The sequence below is a fragment of the Passer montanus genome, unplaced genomic scaffold (genome assembly GCF_014805655.1).
Source record: "Passer montanus isolate IOZ18808 unplaced genomic scaffold, ASM1480565v1 scaffold45, whole genome shotgun sequence".
NCBI classification, from domain to species: domain Eukaryota; kingdom Metazoa; phylum Chordata; class Aves; order Passeriformes; family Passeridae; genus Passer; species Passer montanus.
In genome coordinates, this window is record NW_024369373.1 from 2,666,014 (window position 1) to 2,688,866 (window position 22,853).

Sequence of the window (22,853 nt, forward strand, 5' to 3'; positions counted from 1 at the left end):
GAAACAAAATTTTGCTCTAGAATTGATAATTAATTGCAGAAGAGATCTTAATACACACATCTGCTTTAGTGTAAGGCCAGAGGTTTTAAATGCATGACCCTCTAGTCAGAAGTAACAGGGACAAATGTCAAATCCCTATGATTTCACAGACATCAGGAAGGATTTCTTTCCCTCGTTTCAGAGTTCTGGTACTGCAGGTGGCTTTCAGTGGGCCCACTTGATCCCTGACCAAGTAACTTTTGAGGGGAGGAAGAAACATCACTAAAAAGTGGGTTCAGATGAGGCCCCACTCTTCTGAGTGAGAGGATCTTAACTTTGGGTCTTCTTAACAAAGCACCTAGGACTGAGGGCTGTTTTGGTACTCCAGCGTTAATTTAAAAACTGACACCCTCCTGCTGTTGCATCAGTGCCCGTGTGTGTCTCATCTCAGGGTAGTGACTCACCTCCTTTCTCACCTTTCTGGTCAGATTGCGTCACTGGATGTGCTGGAACCAGCTACTGCGATGTGTGGGCTGATCAATAACAGAAATCAGCCCGAATTTGCCTGCAGCAGGTGGATAGTCAGGGACAAAACCTGTTCATTCTGTCCTGAAAGCTGGCTCGGACCTCGAGGGGCTCAACATCATTTGTACCTTCACTGCATTTACAATTCCTTCTTTCTTTGCAGTAAATATTTGTACTTTTAGCTGAGTTAGAACCTAATGCAACAACTGCTGGAAGATGTTTTTTAGGGCCTTGGTAAGCAGAAGCAATTTATTAACCAGATCAAGTGCTGGTGAGGATTCAGTCCCTCACAGAATGGTGGCAAACCAAGCATGGGCAAGGGTGCCTCCACTGCAGGAGCAATCCTTCCCTTCCTGTGAATGCCCTTCCTTTTGTGCACAGGAGTGTGGACTGAAAATACAGTGCTTAATGAATTCTTAAACAACGTTTTTCTTTTAGGATTGAAAAGCAAAACTGACTTGCATATGATGAAAACCACTGGAATAATTTCCTTCCAAGAGGATAAAAGCACACACGTGTACAGCCTGTGAGTTTATGGCATTAATTATGTGGTAGTGATATTTTCTGTGTGACAGAAGAATGAAGTCACGCTTTTATCAGTGGCATTGATATTAGTATTCTTTTTCATGGAAGATACATGGGTGACAAAATGTTGGCATTGCTTAAGCTATTGTTGTTTTATTATGCCACTGATTTTGTTAACATACTGTTGTCATGCTAATGAGTTACTAGTGTTTGTGTCATGGAGGTTTGTTCACAAAATGTACCCTGAATAGAGAAAGTGCATGAAGTACAAAATTTTCATATATGCACTTTTGTATGATTAACGGGAGAAGTTGGTTTTATAATATATATGTAAAAAAATATTAAGATAAGTACTCTGAAGTGCTTACTCAGCCAGTGAACTTTCATAATGAAATGTATTTTTCAGTAACAGAACCTCCTCATTTGCCCTTTCTTGTTGTTTTGCAGTAAAGATGTTTATTTTCAGCTGTGTTGCAAGTTAATAATGAAAACCAAGGGTCACTGAAAGACTTTCTGATGATTTCAATAAAAGGTTTCTTAAAGTCTTTCTTAATTTTGTGTTGTGAAGGGTGAGACTTTGCAGGGAAGTTTCATTGCAGCATCTCCTACAAAACACTGCAGTTCCCTTTTCTGGTACAATTCTGCAGAGGGTCTTAATTGTAGCTGGAGATATGGGGGTATGGCCTGCCCTGAGAATTACATTGCAGACCCCTTCTTGGTTTAATTTCTTACCACCTTTGGAAACTGTGATCCTGACATCTGAAGAACAGGACTATAAATCAGTAGTTACTTTCATCTTATTTTCATTTAAATGTTTATTGGAAATCTTGAATATATATATATGTGTGTGTGTGTGTGTGTGTGTATTTGTGTATATCTGTATTATATATGTGTGTGTGTGTATTCAGCCTCAAATCCCTGTAATTTATACTGCCTGTGAGGCCATTCCTGGGTTATTATTCTGGAGGTGGCTGCCTTCTGTGATCACTGCAAAGCAGATTATGCATAATGCCTATAACTTAGGCTTTATCTACTTACTTTACTATTATTATCAGTAATAATGAATGTATATGAATTTTTCCTTCTAAAGTACTGAATTAGTTCAAAATGTGCATCCTGAGTTCACTTTCATAATTTCGTGCTGCTTGCCACAGTATTTTCACAGTATCTTTCCAACTGCCATTTGAAACTCATTGGGTCATAGTCCCCTTATGATGCTCATGTGCCAGTAAAGAGAATCCTATAAATTCCCTGCTCTTGAGGCAGGGATGGAGCCAATTAAACAAAATTAACAACATGATCAAAAGGGCTGGAGAAGATTTTAAATACTCTCATCAAATATACAGCTTTCTGCATGAAAGGGAGCAAGCACAGAGGAAATACCACTTTTCTCATCTGCTACATATTTTTTAGAAGTCTCACAGTCCAAGATAAGCCCAGTGAATTCTGACCAGCAGGCACACTTCTCTCAGTCTTTGAGATGTTCCTTGTGAAGTTGCCAGAAATGCAAAGCAAGAGTGATAGAATAATGCCGTAACGGAAGATCAAACTCATTCTTTCTGCTACATTACTCTAATTTTTGTAATGCCCTCCCAGGAGCATAAAAGATCCTTGATGCATGGAGCAATGCTGGTATAAATTATTAGCTCTCTGCTCCAATTTGTTCATCCTGGATAGTCATAAAATGTGTTTGTTTCAAACAAAAACCTCTGCTTTCTAATTAGATAACAGTAAACAATTTTCTGTTTGCTTGTTTTTCTTTTCTGTAAGAATATTTGAAGGCAGAAGCTAAGTTATTTTGACTTTTAAATTTATATTTTCAAGGATAAGGGTTTAGGATCCAGCTGTCTATATCAGCATGAAATTATTGAGATTGTTTGTTTGTGGTAGTAAACCAGTTTGTAAAAGACTTGAAGCATAAGCTTTGTGATAGATATTTCCAAAACTATGGTGATAGTATTTACTGTTAAGTCTGGCAATGTGTTGCAAATTAATGATGACTCAATTTTCCCCTTTAAATTCATTCATCAGAATGTCCAAATTAGATTATACTGACTCCAGGCTTTTGCTTTAACAGGCTGTGCAAACCCCTGTGGAAAAACAATAGGAAATTTAATAGGAGCATCTATGGTAGGATTCTACAAGAATTTAATAAAGTCCCACAAAACTTTGGAGATTACCCCTGGAACTAAAAAGTAAGTGATACCTCAGATACACTTTTGCAGTAGCTTGTAAAATTTGATAGCAGTGACACAGCTTCCTAGAAAATTATATAGGATTTTTGAGGGAAAAAAACTCTCAAAGAATCTGAAGACTATGATTTTTTAATTTCCAAAAGAATGTTTCCATGCAGGACTATTCAAGTCCAACCTATCATTAAGATATCAGATCTGTAATGGAAAAACCCCAGGTAGAGCAGAGTCTGTGTCAGTTATTTTTACATTCCAGGCATTGCCACCTCTTTTAGAATGGGGCCACACCTTGTGGCCGGCTTGAAACGTGGAACTAACCTCTGGCTTCAGCTGAGCCTCAGAAAAGAATTTGATGCTTATCACTTCTGCTTGAGCTATTTCCCAGTTTGTGGGGAGATTTCATTACCCACAGCCCATCCTTGGGACAATTAATTCAGGAATTATTTGAGGAGTAAGAAGATTTCATTGGAAAAAAGAGAAGGAGCTGAACTGTGAGAGAGGTACTTCCTTAGAAAGGGTTGGCTCCAAAGAAAGGTGAAAGAACATTCGTATGGGGCAATGCAGGTGGCACCAGAGCACTGGCGTTTGGTTCTGAAGACTCCTTGGTGGGATTCCTCCTCCTTCCCATGCAGGGAAAAATCCCTTCTCCCTGGCTGAGCACCTATTGTACCTTGGGATACCAGCAGGGCTAAAGACATGAGTAAGAAAGCAAAGCAAAAATCTTTCTATTGCTTGGGATGAATCACCTGTCTGGGTGTGGAAAACTTCCTCTGACCTCAGAAATAAAAAAAATCTCAGTGGTAAAATCTCAGTTTTCTGTTAAGTTTCATTACTGGGAATTTAGGGGTAATTCCTATAAAAATTAATAAACAAAAGGTAAGAAATTGCATCTTTCCTTATAGTACATGAACTTGTATAGTTTATAGGTGTATTTTCCAGTCATATTCCATACTGGTATAAAGGAAAAGTGATTCATGACTGTGTCATGCTTGTAGAGGTACAACATGGAACTCAGTGGGTAACTGATTCCAGTCTCTGCTGCCCTGAGCAGTTCCTTGGCCTGACATGCTGCTTGAACATTCACAAAAACAACAGTGATGTTCCTTCTACACATATGAGAAGAGTTGATCTTCCCCTGGAGCAGCAAAGACCTCAAAATATTAAAAAATATAAAAGCAAAGAAAGTGCAAGGGCATCTTAGTTATGAGATCAGTGATGAGAGGGGAGGGAAGAACTCTGTCCATAAGAAATATCTGTATCCATTGGAGCAAACTTCCCTCCCCAGCACAAGATCCAAATTTAGATATTACCTTCACTGCACAGCCATCACCCAAACTCACAAATTGCTGCCCTACCATTTCAACATTAGCACTGGGGGCAAAAATCTACAGAAACTAATTTTCTTCTCACCTTCCACTGCCTTAGGAAGAATCCAGTCAGGTGCCAAGAAAACCAAAATGACACAAAAATGAATGGACATAAGTCAACACTGAAATACAACCACATGTTTTGTCAGCTTCACCTGGGTAGGCTTAGAGGGCCAGCAAAGCCTCTGCTAAAATCATGTGGGTGTTTTGCTCTGAAAACATCTTCATAATTACATAAAAAAGCCCTCACCATTGCCTGAGGAAATGGGACACTCTCACTGATAGCAGCCAGACACTCCAGTCTGCCTTGCAGGAGGGTATTTGCACACTGTGTTTGTCCAAAGGCTGGCACTACTCTGTGGCTTCACAGCTGGAAGTTCAGCCCAGCTGAAGATTCCTGAGGTGGAAAACGTAAGTCCAATGTTCTTTGCTTATTAGCACAGTTCCTGATGAACTGGATCTGGAATTAAGGAGTTTGATCACACAAGATGCAGTTAAAGTGTGAGGAGTCATTTCGAGGTTTGAAGGCTTCTAAAATCTTGCTTTGTTGGGAATGGTTGTTGTTGTTTTTGGGGTCTGATTTCTGGTGTGCTTTTGGTGATGCAGGAGTTATAAATATAATGATTTTTTTAGCTTCATCATTGCTCATACGAGATGAGTTTTGCTGTCATGTTTTTAGTTTGCAAGATGATTATGTTGCATTCTAGGTCATTAATTTTATTTCCCATTTCATTCCACATCCCTATTTTGAAAGGTCTTTGAACAACTGTTCATGAACTTCGTTTTGTATATCCCTAATCACCTTTTTCTTTTCCTTGCTTAGATTTTTGGATTTTTTCACTCTTTCCTGTGAACAGTTTGAATTCTGAGGAGATATTAGAGTATTTTTTGCTCATTTCATTTTTATATTGAAGTACTTCAGTAGGGCTGTGGTTTTTTGGTTTTTAAATTACAGCCATTTCTATTGTTAATATTCAGAGAAGATGGTTTGACCTATAAGCTTGACTTTTGTGATTGTTTCTGGAAACTTGTGAGCCATCTGTTAGGCACTTTAAAGGAAAGTAGATGTCCATAAAACTTATGGAGGCATCACTGATGTGTGTAAATCTGTTTCTTTACTTCTGTATCTTAAAGTTCAGATGATTCAATATTCTGTATTTCCTGAAAGAGAAGCTGCACCTGAATTAAAAATTTAACATGCAGCAGATTCAGCAAAAAAACGATGAAGTGAATTACGAAAACAGAAGGTGTTTTGATAAAATCACTGTGCTGCCAAATGGAATGTGATTGAGTTACCTTAGGAAAGGTCAGCCGTGGGTACAGCTGGTTTAAAGGGTGGCTCTTCCTTTGCAGGCTCTGGTGTCAATAAAAGTAATTCTGGTGTTTTGTGCTTTGGAGGACGTTACACTGTAAGCACGGTTTGTGCAGTAATTGCCTTCCTCGGGATAGTCCCATGTATGAAGCACATTGCTCACAAATAAGGGTTTTCACATGCTGAGAGGAAATTGGCAAATACTTTGAATACATAATAGGAGCTATACCGAGGTTTCCATTAACTACTCCAGTAGAAAAATGTTGCAGTGGTCAAGTATTTTACTATTAAAGTGCTGACTACCAAGAAGGAATGTGATCCTGAAAGATATGACGTCTATTTATATCTGATAAAAAAATGAGGTCCCTGCTCAAAACCAAATGTAGGGGATGGCATTTGCCAAATATATTGTTTTTAGTTTAATCTCCCCATTTATGTCAGTGGTAGAATACAGAGTACTTTACTTCTAGCAGAATGCTCCAAACATGGAATCCCTTTAAAAAGTTACTAAGGAAAAAATGTTCACTCCCTCAAAAGATGCAGCCAATCTGAAATTATTTTTAATATTAGTCTAACTTTGTGAGGAAAAATATGCAGCATGAGAAAAATAAGATCTTATAATGATAATCTATTAATTATACAAGGTGAAAATAAATTTAAATTATTTAAAATATCACAAAAAAGTTATTGCAAGTAAAACATTCAGGAAAAATGGTGAAATACTCAAATTCTCACACATACTGAGAATAATATTATTGGTATTTCTAAAAACATGGTAGAAATTAATATTTAATTGTGCATGACCTACTCTTTTATCTTGACTCTGCTGCTGTCCTGCTGCTTGGAGCTAGAGAAGTAACCTCAGTGGAGGAAGTAAAGTAGACTCTTTCATACTTATTCTCCAGCAAAGCCCAAAGCCTTCATATAAAAGTCATCAGCTTTTATAAATTATGTAAAAATGAGTATCCTTGTTAACTGTTATCTGGAAAAATCCTTGGAATGGATTCTGACATCCTGGTCTGTGTGTTCCATTATACAAAGGACACGGGGTTTGGCCACAGCTGGCTGGGACAGAAATCCTTTGCTGTAGGAGCATTCCCTGCTGGGGCTGCAAAGCTGGCCCTCAGCCCAGGAGCCCTGTCCTGACTAATATCTGCTCTGCCTCCTGCAGCAACTTGAGCTCTGGTGAGGAGGGGATCTGTTTCTGACCAATAGTTTCCTTACTGTGTTCTTAGTCTCCAATACAACTGGAAAGCTATAAAAAAGGAAAACGAGTTCAGAACAATATGTCTCCTCCGACCTTTTTCTTTGTCCAGTTGTGAGTACTGAATATCTTATCCAGAATTCTCATGCCAAGGTTAAAATAATTTCTTCTTGAGCTAGTCCACAATGATGAAGTAGAATTTTTCAGGAGACGGATTGCTCTGAGAGTGGAAGATTATTACATGCAATTCACTCTGTTAAACTCAGCAATAAGCATTGCTAAATTGAGATTTCTCAGTGCTGGGTGGTCATTCTTCTAGTTCTATGGTGAAAAAAAAGGGGATTGGAAACAAGTTCCCTGCTTGGATCTGTTCATCATACCAATCCCTGCCATCTGAGCTCCTAATTATGATTTACTAAAAACTTGGCATGAATCCCAGATCTGCTAAGGAACCAGAATGGAGTGTCCCTGCTGGAATCAATTCACATGTCAGACCATGTAGCAGTTGTGGATCCCAGGGTGTGACACTGCTGGGTGGTGTGACACTGCCCCATTTGGAAATAAAAGCACTTTAATCCCATCATCACCACCCCTGGCCCTGCTGGGTGCTGCACCAACAGCCTCTGCTGGGATATGTGGTGCCCTGCTTGGGGCACTGCCATGGCCACCCTCCTGCCCCACAGCCCCACATCCCCAGTGCAGCTCAGGGCTAAGAGAGGATCCAGCTGTTTGTCGCTGACTTATGGGGTCTGGGAGCAGGGAAGGAGCAGGGATATTGACCTGAAAGTGTGCATAGCATAAGCAAGGAAGCATGAGACAAAGCCCTAGAGGTGAACTTTGTATTCTGTACATGAAAACTGATGTCCAAAAGTATGGTAAAAGGACTGATTTCTGCTGTTTGTATTAGTGATGGAGATGTTTTTCTAAATATTTCACTTCAGCAGCTTTCTGGAAAAATGAGATTGAATGCTAAATTCTGTTATATTATCTGGTAACAATATTGATGTTCAGTCAACTCTGAGTCATAGAATTATGGGATATACTGAGTTGGAAGTTGGGACCCACAAAAATCGAGTCCAACTCCAGGTCCTGCACAGGGCAACAATCCCACCGTGAGCCTGAGAGTGTTGTCCAAGTGCCCTCAGCCACTCCTTTCCACTCCAGACCTTCACCATCCTCATGTTTCTCCTCTGGACACTCTTTTGTGGCTTTGTATCTTTCTCATATGTGTTTCCCAAAGCTGCACACAGGGTTTGAGGTGAGGCTGCACTAGAACAGGGCAATCACCTCTTTTCATTTTTCCTCCCAGTAAAATGAAGCAACGTCATGTTTTTGGAGAATCTTTTGGTTTGTAGTTTCTTGTAAACAGCAAGGTTGGATGGTTTTCAAAATATTCCTCAGTCAGACACCTAGCAGCTCAAAGAACTAAAGAGCCATCGTTCCTATTAGTTATTAAATTCTTGGTTATAGTGTTTAAGAATTCACCTAAACTTTCTGGGACTTATTTTGGGGACAGCACCATTAATGTGAATCTTCCAACTGCGTCACACTCTCAGTTTCTCAGTTAAACAACATGCTTCCGACTGCATTTTTAACATGTATTTAGAAAGGGAAGGACACAAAGCTTACTGTAATATCCTTTATGGGAGAAAAATATCAGAGTTCCTTTTGGCCTAGTGTCAACAGAAGGAGATGACTCCATCTGAAGGAGTGGCTGTTCACTGATCTAAATATTAACCTACAACACTTGGCAGCACAATGAGAGTGTTCAGCTGACTGATTCAAGACTAATACCTTGCACTAAACATATCAAGAAAAATGTGTATTTGAGGTAACTTATGTCTTTTGTTATGCTTTAACTTCATCAACCTTTAAAATAATGAAATAATTTTACTTGCCAGAAAATGTCTTGATGGGCAAAGCTTTCTAAGATTTTTAAATACCTGCCTTCTTTCATAGTTGTAGATGAGTTCTGGAAGACTCTTCAAAGGCTGGGCTCCTCAGATGTATACACTTATAGAATAACTTCAGTATAATCATGCAATAAGTATCCAAAAGCTGATGAGAAATCAGGTTAGAGATATTTTCTTTTCCTAGCACAGGGCCAGTTCTGCCCTTTATATGAAATGCAGGTGACTTCTATGCAGCTGCAGTGGAATTTGACCTTCAAGCAGTGTTTTCCCAGCAATGATCAGGCACCTTCTTTTGTTTTCAATACAGTCATATAAAATTATCACCTTAATTAAAAGGAAGACTGTAAGCACTCCATCTTCTGCCTAATTTCAGAACCCTCTTGCTCCTTGCTTTGTTGAATGAAGATACTGTGTTCCTTTCATACTGCAATATCCTCTGTGTTTGGTAACCCTTCCTGTTCCTTCAGACTGGAGTTATCAGCACACTCAGAATTAGGGCTCACTCATCAGACAACATGGATTTTATAAATTCATTACATTTTCTTCCTCAAATATAATTACATACTTTTGTCTTAATAAAAACTTTGATCTGTAGAAAGAGTTTAAATTGTAATTTGTAACTGTACAAAAAGCAACATTTAATATCACTGTAAAAGTCTCTGGATGCAAAAAATAATGAACAAATAATCTTGGGAAAGGTTGGTGATGCCTACAAAAAAGATCCCCAAACTTCACAGTACTTCTTACCTATAATTACCAACTTTTTCTAGAATGTTGGTTTAACTAGACTTTTGTCTTTGTTGCCCTGTGAGATTAAAATGTGGCAAATGGAGAAGAAGTTAAAAGATTATCTAGCAGGAGTAGACGAAAATTTTGAAGCATAGCCAATAAAAAATAGAAGTAGGAATGCATTGACACTATTAGCAAAGGCATTTTGGGCACCAGCTCCTAGATAAACTACAATTTGGTATTTCCATTTCAGCATGAGAAACTTAAAGAGTTTCCTGCATTCTTAAGTGTAGATTTTGGTATTAATTTTCAGAGCCATCCACCACTTACAACATGCCGTCCTCCTCCTACACAATTTAGCTGTTTCACAATTGTATTGCACAGCAGACAAATTTCCCTTAAGTTTACAAATAATGCAGGTCTTTGGTGCTTTTAGAAAGAAGCCTTGAAGTCTGAGCTCACAGCCCCTCTGACAATTTCATTTTTTGTGGATGAAAATTCTTTGTGGACTTTTCCCTAATTTGTCAATGAGATGATCAAGTAAATGGTGTCAAAAATCCAGCAACCCTAGGAATAGTTTATTTCACACATTTAATTGCATTTCTTGAAATCTGTTTGTTGGCAAAATCTGCTTTTGGGGCTTTGAATAGGTGAAGATTAAAGTCATGCAGAGTGATCATTGCACTCTCCTAGTTCCTTTTTTTTCCCTTTTGAGCATTTTTTTGTGTTAGAAATGTCAACATTGAAATCAGATGTGGCTGTGCCTCCTTTTCTGAGCAGGTGCCAGGTGCAGAGTTGCCTGTTCCAGGGGAGCCTCCTCTCCCTGGCTCCCTGGGGCCGGTGCTCCCGAGGAAGGGCAGAGCCAGCGCCTGACCCAGCGCCTAAAATTAGACCCTGATGTCAACCCCGGAGCTAAGCCCTAACTACTCAACTTTCATAAAACTGCTTTTGTCGTTGCTTGATGCCTGCTGGTCCACTGAGCAAGCAGGTATCAGGGCTAATCCTAAAAATGCATGGTTATTTTTACTGTGACCTTTCGAAACAACCTGGAAGTGGTGCCACTGGGGTCAAACCAGAGCTGTTGGTAGTTCATTAGGCTCGTGTCACTCTGCATTTGCCTCCAAAACATTTCATCAAGTATTCCAAGCACTTGTTTAATGCAATTAATTTAACTCAAGACTACTTTTTTTTTTTTTCCCATTTGGAAATAAAATCATCGTATGTTTTGGCTTTGAAAAAAAGGAGAAAGTAAATGTTTAGCTTTTTTTGGCTATTTTGATTTTTTAAGGGTTGACATTACAAGGTCTGTCTTCATCAGAATGGAAAAATCACTGTTTAGTTGTCACTTAAACTTTACCCTTTAAACTTTAAATATCCCAGTGTTACTTTTTCTGATGCTGCAGTTCTTTCAGTTCTTTTCAAAATACTTCTGTGGGAGTTGAAATGGATGTAAAAACCCCATGTAGTATTTACAGAAATAACTTAAAACTAATAGTATTCTGAAAAAAAACCAAACCAAACAAGCTACCCTGTACTTGACAGCAGTTTGATAATTAAACATAACAATTTAAAAACTAAAAAAAAAGTGCAAAGCAATTTGAAAAGGAAGTAATTTGTATAACTAGCAAATATTTAAATAGAACAGGACTATTTCCTGCAGCGTAGGATCCTTTGCAGAGTGTTTCAAACAGTTGAACTCACAACAGGAAGTAATTTGCTGTTGAAAATAAGATCACATGAAACTCACTGCCTATAGTGATAAAAGGGAAGTGCTTCACTTGGTGGAACTTCTGGTTAATATGAGGCATCAGAGCAGGTTAGTGGCACTGTGTGTTTTAAATTAGGTTGGGATGTCTGAAACAGGAGCAGAGCAGGTATGACAATCCCATGGAACAAGCATTAAATGAACAAAGGTCTCACTGGGCATCAGATTATGTGAAATGGCTGTTTGAAAACATCAAAACCTTTATGGGGGCTGGGAGCGTGGAACCAATCAAACAAGGATGTTATAGATCTCTGCACTGTCACACGCAGGGAAATAATTGATGACAGTGAATAAAATTCTAAGTTCCTGAGCAGGCCAAGATGTAGGTATGGACCTTTAAGGAGAAAAATTAAACAACTTGAAAACCCATTTGCTTATTTCCTCTAAAGTAGCCACTCTCAGGATGACATTTGAGGATACCTGATCATGCAGCTGGATACAGTAAACCAGGATACTTCTAATTTTGAGGTACTGCCCTTTCAGGTGGCAATGGGACAATCTCTTTCAGAGTCTGAGGAAAAACTAAATTCTTAGTATTAGACAGTGCAGAAGGATTAACATTTTTTGGAGGTGATGCACAAAGTCACTTCTGTCAGCTGTATCAAGTACTCCTTGTGTCCAATCTACAAATTGCTTTGGTAAAACAGTGTATTGTAATAAACCTCTATATATTTGATGCTGTGCCTATTTAATGGGATTTTTTTACTACATTGTCACCCTTGAAGGACCTCTGAGACTTTCAAGACTGGAGCTGCTCCCTAACCCACCATCCTTGCATTCCTAGAGAGTTTGAGGCAGGGCTACTGCTTTTCCAAAGCAACTTATGTTATTAAATGTCTAATGCCAAAATCAGTAGGAAGTTTTGGGTTGACTTTGGTAGTGCATGTCTGAGACACATTTGATCTGTTGGTCCATCTTTGTAAGGACTCACTCTTAGGAAATATTTACCCTTATTTATTCATTCTCTGGTACTGCCAGAAATCTTTGACTGGGTGTGGATGATGTACTTGGGCATTCAACAGCAGATTCAAAAATGTGGTCATCTGCTCCAATCTGCACCTAATTCCCCAGTGCGATAGTGTGGTGTTTTACTGACACATCTGTCTCTGCTAATGTACTCTTTTGAATTCAGCAAAAGAAATTTAACTCTATGCTTCGGTGTTAAATTATTATTATAATCTGAATTTTAATTAAATCTCTGCTATATAAACATGACATTTTAATGCTCTCGGTAATAAAATAGTATTTTATTTTAAGTAAGTAGCAAGAAAGATGTTATAATAGTTGAGATCAAGTATATTTGCACTCATTCTACGGGGAGAAATGATATAACATAGTGCTATGATTTATCTTTTTTTTAACTATGTCCATGTTTAACTATGTAAAATAAATGCATTCCTACATTAGTCACAAGAGCTTTCTCAGTGGAAGTGGTGCTGCTTTGGGTCATGTGGTTCATTTGGCCAGGAGACATACAGTGTCTTCGTTCCTTGCTCTCACTGAGGTCAGCTGGACTCTGGCAGTGAAGTCCCTTGGAGTTACCTGACCCTTAATTAGCTGCTCCCTGATTTGCCCAGGGTGTTAATCCTGGAGGGAGTTTCCCTGCCTTCCTGGGACAGGATTGCTCTGCTGGGAGCTGTGCCTGCTCTAAAAGATGAGGATCTTCCAGGGACATGGACTTCAGTCCAGGCATGAATCATTTGTGCAGTTTAAGAAATTTGTCTCTTTTTGTTGCTTTGCCCAGAATCCCAAAACAACAAGCTTGGATTCTGCTACTGAGACGGTCTCAAAACACACATGATGTAAGGGTTTAATTCCCAAACTCCTGCACACTTGGGACTCTCATTAAAATGGAGATTACCAGTAGAGTGAAACTAGTTGAAGTTTTGCTTTCCACAACACTTGTTAATTTTGCAGTTTCAATTCAAAATCATCATTGTCCAAATACTTTCCTTTAATCACAACAGGCCATGCTGACACAGTTATTTACTTAGTAATCATGCCATACCTCAACATTTATGCATATTCATGGCACCACAGAAAAAATTATGGTATAAAAGTTGCTTCAGACCAATGCAATCACATACACTGATAATTTAAATGGGTATTACACAATTATTTATTCAGCCTTTAAAAGGGGAAATATCAGTTACCAAAGCAACTGCTATAATGTGTGTAACTAATGCTATTTTTAAGATAAAGGACATTGGTAAGGCACACATATCAGTATCTCTTAGAAGCATGGATACACTTTGCAAAGAGGAAAAACACCAGGACTATTATAATCACTTCATTAGTAAAAAGAAGAAGTTAGGACCTGTTTGCTATTTCCTTATGACTGAGTTTTATCATCATACTTACAGCATTGTTAAGTCTTCTGACAAGACTTTTAAGTAATATTCAGGAAAAAGCCCAAAGAGAAATAATAATATGCAACAGCAAGGGAAATATGTTTGTGTTCAGGGTAAGTCTAGTAGATCAAACAGCATTTGCAATCTAAAGCATGCAGCCAAACACACAACATTTATACCATTGCAGAAGACTCTACATAAATACAGGCTATGTGGATTCATTTTCTTCCTTTCTTTTCTGTTCCACCAGTAGAATACTGCCCTATCCTTGCTCTGAGAGTTGGGAACATAATGTGCTCTGTATTCCTTGTCACAGAGCAAATGCTTGAGGCTGAAGATGTTTGCATATCACTGTTATGGGCTGAACAACCATGATTCTGTGTCAGAGTGGAAAATAATAGTACATGACGTAAGCTTCAGTAAATCATTTGTGTCCTAAGTGCACTCATAACCAACTTACAGACTTTTAAAATGCCTGGTTTTACTTTTTGTTCTGGCAGTCCAAAGGGCACAGAAGAATATTGAAGAAGAGCTGGGTTTTATTAATCATATTTTAAATATTTTTGTTAACATCCTGTTCATGAATAGACTGACATTTCCTTGCACTCCAGAATTGTTTACAAAATAAGTTTCAAAAAATATCCTGGCCCCTGGCTCACTACAGCTGATACATTGTTAATGCCTAATGTTGATCCAAGTCCTTCAAGCGGGATAAGTGAAGTGATGCTGTGCTGAATGTTATGGCTTGCTTCAAATGCTTTTTGTAAACCTGAAGGGTTGTGAATATGAATATATCTTTCTTTTAGTATTAGACAAAAATCTGTATTCAGAAACCTTGGAAAACTTGGCTTGAAGAATGCCTGCAACTTGATTCCTGCAAAACTTTCTGTCTTTGAACAGCCAAGATACAGCAGTAGTGAAACTGGAGCTAGTGGAGATACTCTGATGGTCTACATTAAAGTTATGTACTGGAACAAGTGTTTTTCTTATGGGGAAAAAATTAATTATGAACAATTTGCCCAGAGTCAAATGCTGCTGCACCTCTTTGAAAGATCAGACCATTCAGACTCTGGGTTACTCAAATAGTTGCTGCTGTGATTCTGTAGCTGAAGAGCAGGGCCCGAAATGAGCCCCCAAGAAATGCTGAACTGATACAAAGCAGGGACCCCCCCCTCTCCCAAAGGCAGTTTTCTGGATTTTCTTGTAAAGGAACATTTTCCCAGCCCTGGGTGAGAAATTCAGAGCTGTGTAAATAAGACAACTTGCAATGAAAGAAGTGTGCCTGGGTTTTTCTACAACTCAGAGTGGTCCAGTCTGTTCAGTTAGAAATAGAGTTGATTTATGTGATATTATTAATCTATCCAGTAAGTTCTTCAGTCATTTCTGTTGCTGGCTGAATAAGGCTTCAAATCATCTGCTGTCCAATTTGATGAATAACAGCAATGTCTGAGCCCGTGGCTAATCCAGCATTAGTAATTTCTCTGCTCAGGTGTGGTATCAGTTTCTCAGTTCAGGGATAGTTGCCTATGGAGAGGTATTTTGGGAGAAGCACGAGCCATGGATCAGTGCATGCATCTTTTTTGTGGCTCAGCTCTGCAGAATACTGCAGGAGAACTGGTGTCCCTGATATCAGGATCAAAATCCACAGCAGGCAAGTCATCCAGGTCCTGCAGAAATCTCTGTTTTCTCTACAAATTGGATAAATCCTGTTGGTCTCTGATAGAAAGTGAGTTGAAATATAATATGCCTCCACAGGACTGGAAATGGATAATCTGGATTAGGAATCCAGGAGTGTGAGACTTTCCCCAGAAAGAGGAAGATGGGAGAAAGTGTTAGAAAAGATGCATCTGTTTTAATTTGTCTTTATTCCCTAACTGTGGATATGAAGAGCTTTTCCTGGCTCCCTCTGCTGGCTATGAAGCTGGTTCAGCTTTTTTTTTTTCTTTCCTTTTATTTTTTTTTTCCATGACAGTATTATTTTTGCTGATTAAAATAGCTATGGCAGCTTTGTGTCTGTCTCAGCCTCCCTCCCTCCCCCCCATCTTGTCTTACACATTCTTCTCTGCTTAAATACACAATTGTTTTTTTATGACTAATTCCTCTTTTCCCCTGTAAGATTATTGTATGATTCATGTTTAAAAATGAATCGATCCTTTTAAAAAAGCATCAATTACTCCAAGTACATAAACAAGGGTGAAAAAAAGAGAAAAATGTGTGAACTTCATAAAATATTAAACAGTAATTTCCAGTATGACCTAACTTTTTGTTAGTGCTGAATTTAAATAATGAAAGAAAATAATTACAGCAACATAGCAGCAGCTGCCCCAAACATGAAATGTTTGTATTATGCTTTATGTAGTGCCTGTTTTCTAATCACCTGAGATTTGAAATGCTGCACCTGCTCTGCAGTACTTAAGCAACAGTAGTACTTTGGCCTGACATTGAATTTCCATCTCTAGAAAATTTAGGTATAAACTGATTAAATCTGACAGTTCTCCTGTAGAGCAGGTAGTAACTACCATCACAGATGGATCCCAGAGCATCCCCAGCCCACAGAAGGGACACTGATCTGTTTAAGGTTTAGCAAAATATCAAGTCAAAGCAAAACCCAACACTTGCTCAGACATTCATTTTCCCTGTGAATTCCACCATCTAGGTGTAGTTTTCTGCCTGATCACAGTTATTATTGTGTGGCTGGGCTTTAGCACATTCAGAGGCATGGGGTGTGTGCTTGGGTTTTGAGTCTGCATGGCCACAGCCCCAGCCCTGTTTCAGGGCTCTGCTGAAGCAGCACCAACAGGGGCTGACCTTGCATGGAAAACCCTCCAGCACTGTGGCCGCTGCAGCAAAAACTGCAGCAGCCAAGGAGCTGCATGCCCCAACTGCCTCTGCTCCCACCTGGAGTGAGGCTCCAGGAAAAGCATCTCTTCCCTTCTGAGAGTCACCTTCCCAGAGATGGGCTCCTGCCTGTCTCTGCCTTTGGTGAGCCCTTTGTGTGGGAAACAAGCTCCTGGGTTAAAGTTTTGTTGTGTGCCATTTTTAACACTCCCTGGTGACTCAGCCCAAGTCCTGTGGGAATTCTTAAACTGCTTTGAGGGTTTTGAAAATGTTGCCTTGTACCTGTGAGGCTCCCTGTGTTCCCAGAGTTAATGGGCAAATCCGTTAGCAGTAGGCAGAAAATTCTATTAAGATTCTTGTGTTAGTCTTGCTGTTATAATATATGGATGCTGCAGGATCTTGACTGTTTCTGCCCTTACAGCTTCCTGCTGAGATGATAATATTGCTTGGGTTAAAAGCTAAGTGGCTTTGTGTATGTACACACTCCAGTCAAATATATGATTGCTAATAATCCGTGTAGATGAATGGAAAAGAGTTTCAGATGTGATAATGCAGAGCATCACTTCAGTGAGAAATTCATGTTTGGTTTGGGATTCAACCTCTGTTGAAGATTCCACTTTTGTCTTAAATTTAGGCTGTTGTTCTCTTAGCATTTTTTGTTGATTTTATCCTCATTAACAAGGGAATATAAACTCAACCTTGAAAGTATTTCTTGAAAATTTTATATAAAACACTTTTCTAGATGTTAAATTGAATTTTTTATGAAGTGAAAATGTTAAATTTCTCATAAAATAAAAGAGCTGCTATGAAAATTATCAAAATATAGAAAATTAATGAAATAGCTTGACAGTTTTAATTTTTTTGGACAAAAAGTCTATATTTTTTTGTGATTGGGGTAGAGAGAGAGAAGACAGCAAATTCTGAGATATTCCAACTTCTCTTCCACCAGTCATGGAAATTGATTTTGGGTGTTGCTCTTTTTTATGAATTGTGTCCAGGCATAAAATCTGAGATCCTGACCTGATCCTGCAGCCCTGGTGTGAGAGCTGGAGTGGTGTCAGCTGGACACTGCAGCCCAAGCTCACCCAGGAGAGTTTTAGAAAAGAGCATGGTAATATTGAGACAGGCTTTGCCTGCTAAAAAAGAACTTGATTTCTACATTTTCACCAAGAGGACAGTGCCATCAGACCTTAATAATCACTGTCTTTTCTAATTGACTGTAAACTTCCCTTATCTGACCTTTCACAAGAACAGACCACACTGTAGAGGAGGTGAGTTTATAAAGTTCCCTAAGTGTTGAATAGTTTTCCAAATTCACTTCTGCTTGCATACAAGGAAAGATTTTAACACCTCATTTGGAATTTGATAATAATCAATATATATAATGCCATAAATCAGTTTTCAGATATCAAAACAAAGTTAAATCAGTGAAGTTACATTGAATTGTTACTGAATTGTTACTGCTGTACAGATGCTCATGGTTTGGTCAGGTGTCCATCACCCCACCTGGTTGCCTTTGCCCCTTTCTATCAGGCATTTGCTGCACTGACTTTTGCTGGAAGAGCTCCTGTGTTTCCAGAGCCCAGGGTAATAGGATCCTGTCTGCTCAGGTAATGAAAAGCTGAAGCTTGATGACAATTTACATTCACATCAGTCTGTTTGGATAAAACATCATAAGTGGTGTGACTTTCATACAGTATATTTTCTACAAAGATCAATAAAGAGAGATTTAACCTGCTCATATTTTAGCAAGTGTTTCAAGTGCATCGTTCCCCTGACTGCTTACACACTTTCAAACCCTTATCATTGCATTTTCTTTTCAAGCCAGTGCAAGGAGCAGAGTCTGTCACTTGGTTGAAGATTTGTGTCTGATTCCTCACGTTTTTTGAACTTATTGGATTAAGAGTATTTCTGATGGAAACAAGATGGCTGGTCAGGGTCAAGGGCAACAATAGGCCACCTCTCAGAAAAGTGACTGTCTTTAGGTGTGTGTGTGTGTGAGATTCTTTCTTGTAATTAATTTTTATTCAAGGGGGGAATCTTTGAAATATTAAAACACAGCTCTTCCAGCTGCTGGGCTTTTTCTGCTTTCCATGGGTGCTGTGTGTGATAGAGCTGTCTTTTCACCAAGGCTTCTCGTGTGACAGATGATATCTATGTATTGCCCTGCTGTTTAACGTGAAGCAAATGGGATGGCTTATCTAATGTGACAGGTACAGTCGTCTGTTGTCAAAGCTGTGACAGGACTGACCGGGATTATCTGGATGAGTGGTCATCATGATGCTGCAGCATGGAAGGTGTGGGCCTCATGGATAAACTGCAGCACAATGAGATCTAGGGTCACTGGAGTGGAAAAGATGAGGCAGGCTAGATGCTAATGTGATCTATAAAGACATCAGACACTGGAAAGTGAAATTAGGATAAAGGTTTTGGGGCTGGAGGTAAGTAGTGGAGGGGGTATGAAATACATACCTCTTGGAAAATCTGGTAGGCATTATTTGCAATAAAATAGGATGCAAGTTCATTTTGAGGTAAGTAGTAGAGGGGGTATGAAATACTCTTGGAAAATCTGGTAGGCATTATTTGCAATAAAATAGGATGCAAGTTCATTTTTCTGCAGTTAGGCAGATGTCTGTGCAGACTGCTGCTCAGCATTTTTTGGGGCTCAGTGGAGGATTCTCCCAGGGCTCGGGCTAATAAGGTGCAGAGGCAAGTGACTGAGCAGCCAACAGTATGAGATATTTTCTCTAAATATAATTGCAAGCAAATGAGCCAAGCATGTCCATAGTTTAAAAGTTGGTTTATTATGTGGCTGCACTGTCCAGTGTGAAATGAGAGTGACATTACTGTAGCATTGATAGAACATAAAATTTTGCTGTTACAGCTATGATTTTCACAGGGCCGCCCAGTGCCACATTATGGACATCTATTGGGGAATGATTTTTTCAAATTGTGTCTGTGTTTCAGCAATAGAAATGAGCAGAAAGAAGGAGCTGGACATGCTGCTGGACCTCCTGCAGCACAGCAGAACACACTCAAGAGCATTTGAGTGTGACAGCCCAGCAGGCTGCAAAGCTTTAGCCAGTGTTTCACAGCATTTTCTTGAACCTGCATCTTCCAAAGCCATACAGGTGGACAAACTCCAAAGCTCTCAACTGCAGGAAAGCTCACAAGATTCCTCTGCAGGAAAACTTGCAGCATTCAACCCATCAGGTGTCTGTCATGAGACAGAAGCTGAACTGGCAGCCTGTCTCACACCTTCTCCAGTGGGTGGGACTGGCAGCACTGCTGTAGTGGTGTGATTGGAAGGGTACATTTCAGTTTCTTTCCAAAGAGCATCTCTGTATCACAATGTAGAGACTTTTCATGGTTTGTAAACATGGAAAGAGTGTGTTGGGTATTCAGAGAAATGGGTTTTCTGCCTACCCTCACTGGCCTGAGAGAATTTATCTACATCATAACCTATTTGGCTTTTCTTGGGAAATGAAGGCCTGGAGAGTAGCCTCAGTGGTTGCATCCTAGTGCTTCTGTTTCACTCTGAATGATCCAGCCTTGTCTTTAGCCATTTCTGTTTCTGTGTTTCAAGGTTGTGGGCACTGGGAAGTTGTGGGTTTCAGTCAGCAGACAGCTTGCTGTTCTGCTATTTAGATAATTTTCCAATAAAACCAGTGTAATTATTAAATACATCTTCCTTATACCTTAGTGACCAGAATGATGTCAAACGTGCTGTGATTATACACAGGAGCATCTGTGGGGTCTGGGAAAGGGAGATGAGATGCCTCGCTGCTATTTTTGGCACTGATGCTTGGTATTTCTTCCATTTGCAGACCCTCTGTGCCATTTTCTGATGACAAAACTGATCCCTGAGGGCACAATTGATATTAATGAGATGTAAATGGCAGATGAGGTGACAGATGACAGTGTCATCAACCAAAGAAATAAAGAACAGTATCATGAATAAGCACAAAACAGTCAGAAGACATAAACGAAGTGTATATAGTATTGTTGAACAGGTTTTTTTTGGGAAGGTAATGCATTGGAAAAAGAGATAATCAGAGCATGAAATATTAGCATGAAATGACTCTGACTATTGTAGCTCTTAGCAAACATTTTTCGGGGTATTTATTGTAGGAGACTGAGTAAGAGAAAGATTATTAATTTATTTATTTAAGAGTGACACTGACAGAACACGTGTGACAATGGAAAGCAGGTATTATGCACTTGCTGTTTAGGAAAGAAAGGTCTGATGTTTTCATGGGTCACCACATGAATAAAAGAGGAGGAAGAAAGATGATATTTAACAAAGGTCATGAAAGCTTTAATCTGGAAGCCTAAGACATATGTCTTGGCATGTTGAATAATCTTGAAGTCTAGTAGAAGATGAGATTTTCACAAGGACTCTGTCTTGATGTTTACAGACTGGTTCATACCTGTCCAGCCACTGGCAATCCATCTAATTTTTTAATCACTAAAACATGTAAAAGCTGCTGTCTAACTCACTGGTGCCCTTAGAAGCCCAAATTTGAAGAATGGGCTGAGCTTATGAGGATTCCATATGGATAATTCATTTTCCCCCTCATTCTGGCCTAGATACTCCAGACATTTTGTCATAGTGTTTTTGTCCTTTTTTTTTTTTTAATATATTTTTAATTTTTATTTTTTAATACCCCATTGGGTTTCTACAGATTTCTGGCTCCAGCTCTGTCTGGTCAGAGCTGTTAATCCTCCCTTCTGCCCTTGCCACAGTGCTCTTTCCTGCAGAGAGTTATTTTGGAAGCACAGCTGCCAAAAGCAAACAGAAATTTACCTTTGCCCCACACTTTATTTAAAATGTGCTGTTCTGCCTCACTGGGGCACAGGAGTCACTTCTCTGGGGTGTCATGGAGCCTTCCCAGCTCAGCAGAACCTCTGCAATAACATCTCTGTGTATTTTTTCTCTTCTCTGTCTTCTCCTCCTGTTCTTTGTCCTCTCAGCTCTACTTTGGAGAGAGCATTTCCAATGAGCCATACAGGAAGTTACTGCTTTTGGCTGCACATGACAAATTATTAACAGGAGTGGTATCAAGCTTATAACATGTTCTTGTATCAATTAGACAATGTATGGGATTATCATAAAGTTCTGTGCACTTGTTCTCTTAATTATTTCCTTAATTAATAATGACTGTCTTCAGTGCCTCATTGATGCTTTTGTAATAGCTCCTGAAATTTAGATGGTTAGCACATTTGATTGAATTTCTTTTCAGCTGAAACTTCTGTGTGGTGTAACCTTAAATGTGGCTTTTTTGGTTAATATATATATTTTCTTGTGTATGATACCCAATAATTTTATGTTGCAAAAATAACTTGCAAAGTTCCAAATGGGGAGAGACTGATACGCTTGCTGTCATGTAGGTTTAGATCTCAGCTTCATTAAGGCCTGGTGAAGTTTGGACACCCTTTGTGCCTCAATAGAAGGAAAAAATTCCCTGTTATTGGATTTAGCCAGGGAGCTGCAGTTCTGTTATTTCTCCAGGAATGGTATCAGTTGGATCCCCCTCCTCTTAAGTCACTGGCTTGAATCAGCTGGATCAACTTCTTTTGGTATAAGTGGGAGTTAGAGTGGGTTGCAGTTGCATAAATTACTACATGTGGCTGACAGTAGACTATAGAATTTGAATTCTTTTTGTATTTTTTTTTCTGCTAAAAACTAAAAAAATAAGATTGAAAAATACCATGCCATTAAAATTCAAATATTTTAGTGTCAGGAAAAATACAAGTCATGTCTTATTAATTCTTGCTCTGTGGCTTGTCAGGAGTCACTGTTCTTATTTGGCATTTGAAATTAAAACTCTATTACTTGCTTTCAGAGGTCACACCAAATATCTATTTGATTGGAAGACCCAAAACTTTTAGAGGCTTGTTTCTGATGTGAATGCTTAAATTAAAAATTCATAGTTCACTTTCCTCAGCTACTGTGCAACATTCCTTTAAAATTCAGTGTTCCAGTGAGCAATCTTCATTTGATACAATATTCATGGATGGTAATCACAGAAGGTTGCAATGCAGTCAGAGCAGATTTGTTGGGAAGTTCAATGGCATTTGTTTGGGAGCCTTTGCTGAGTGCTTGTTCTTCACTCCCCGATGCTCTGTGGTGAATTCCCCAGCTCTGTTCTT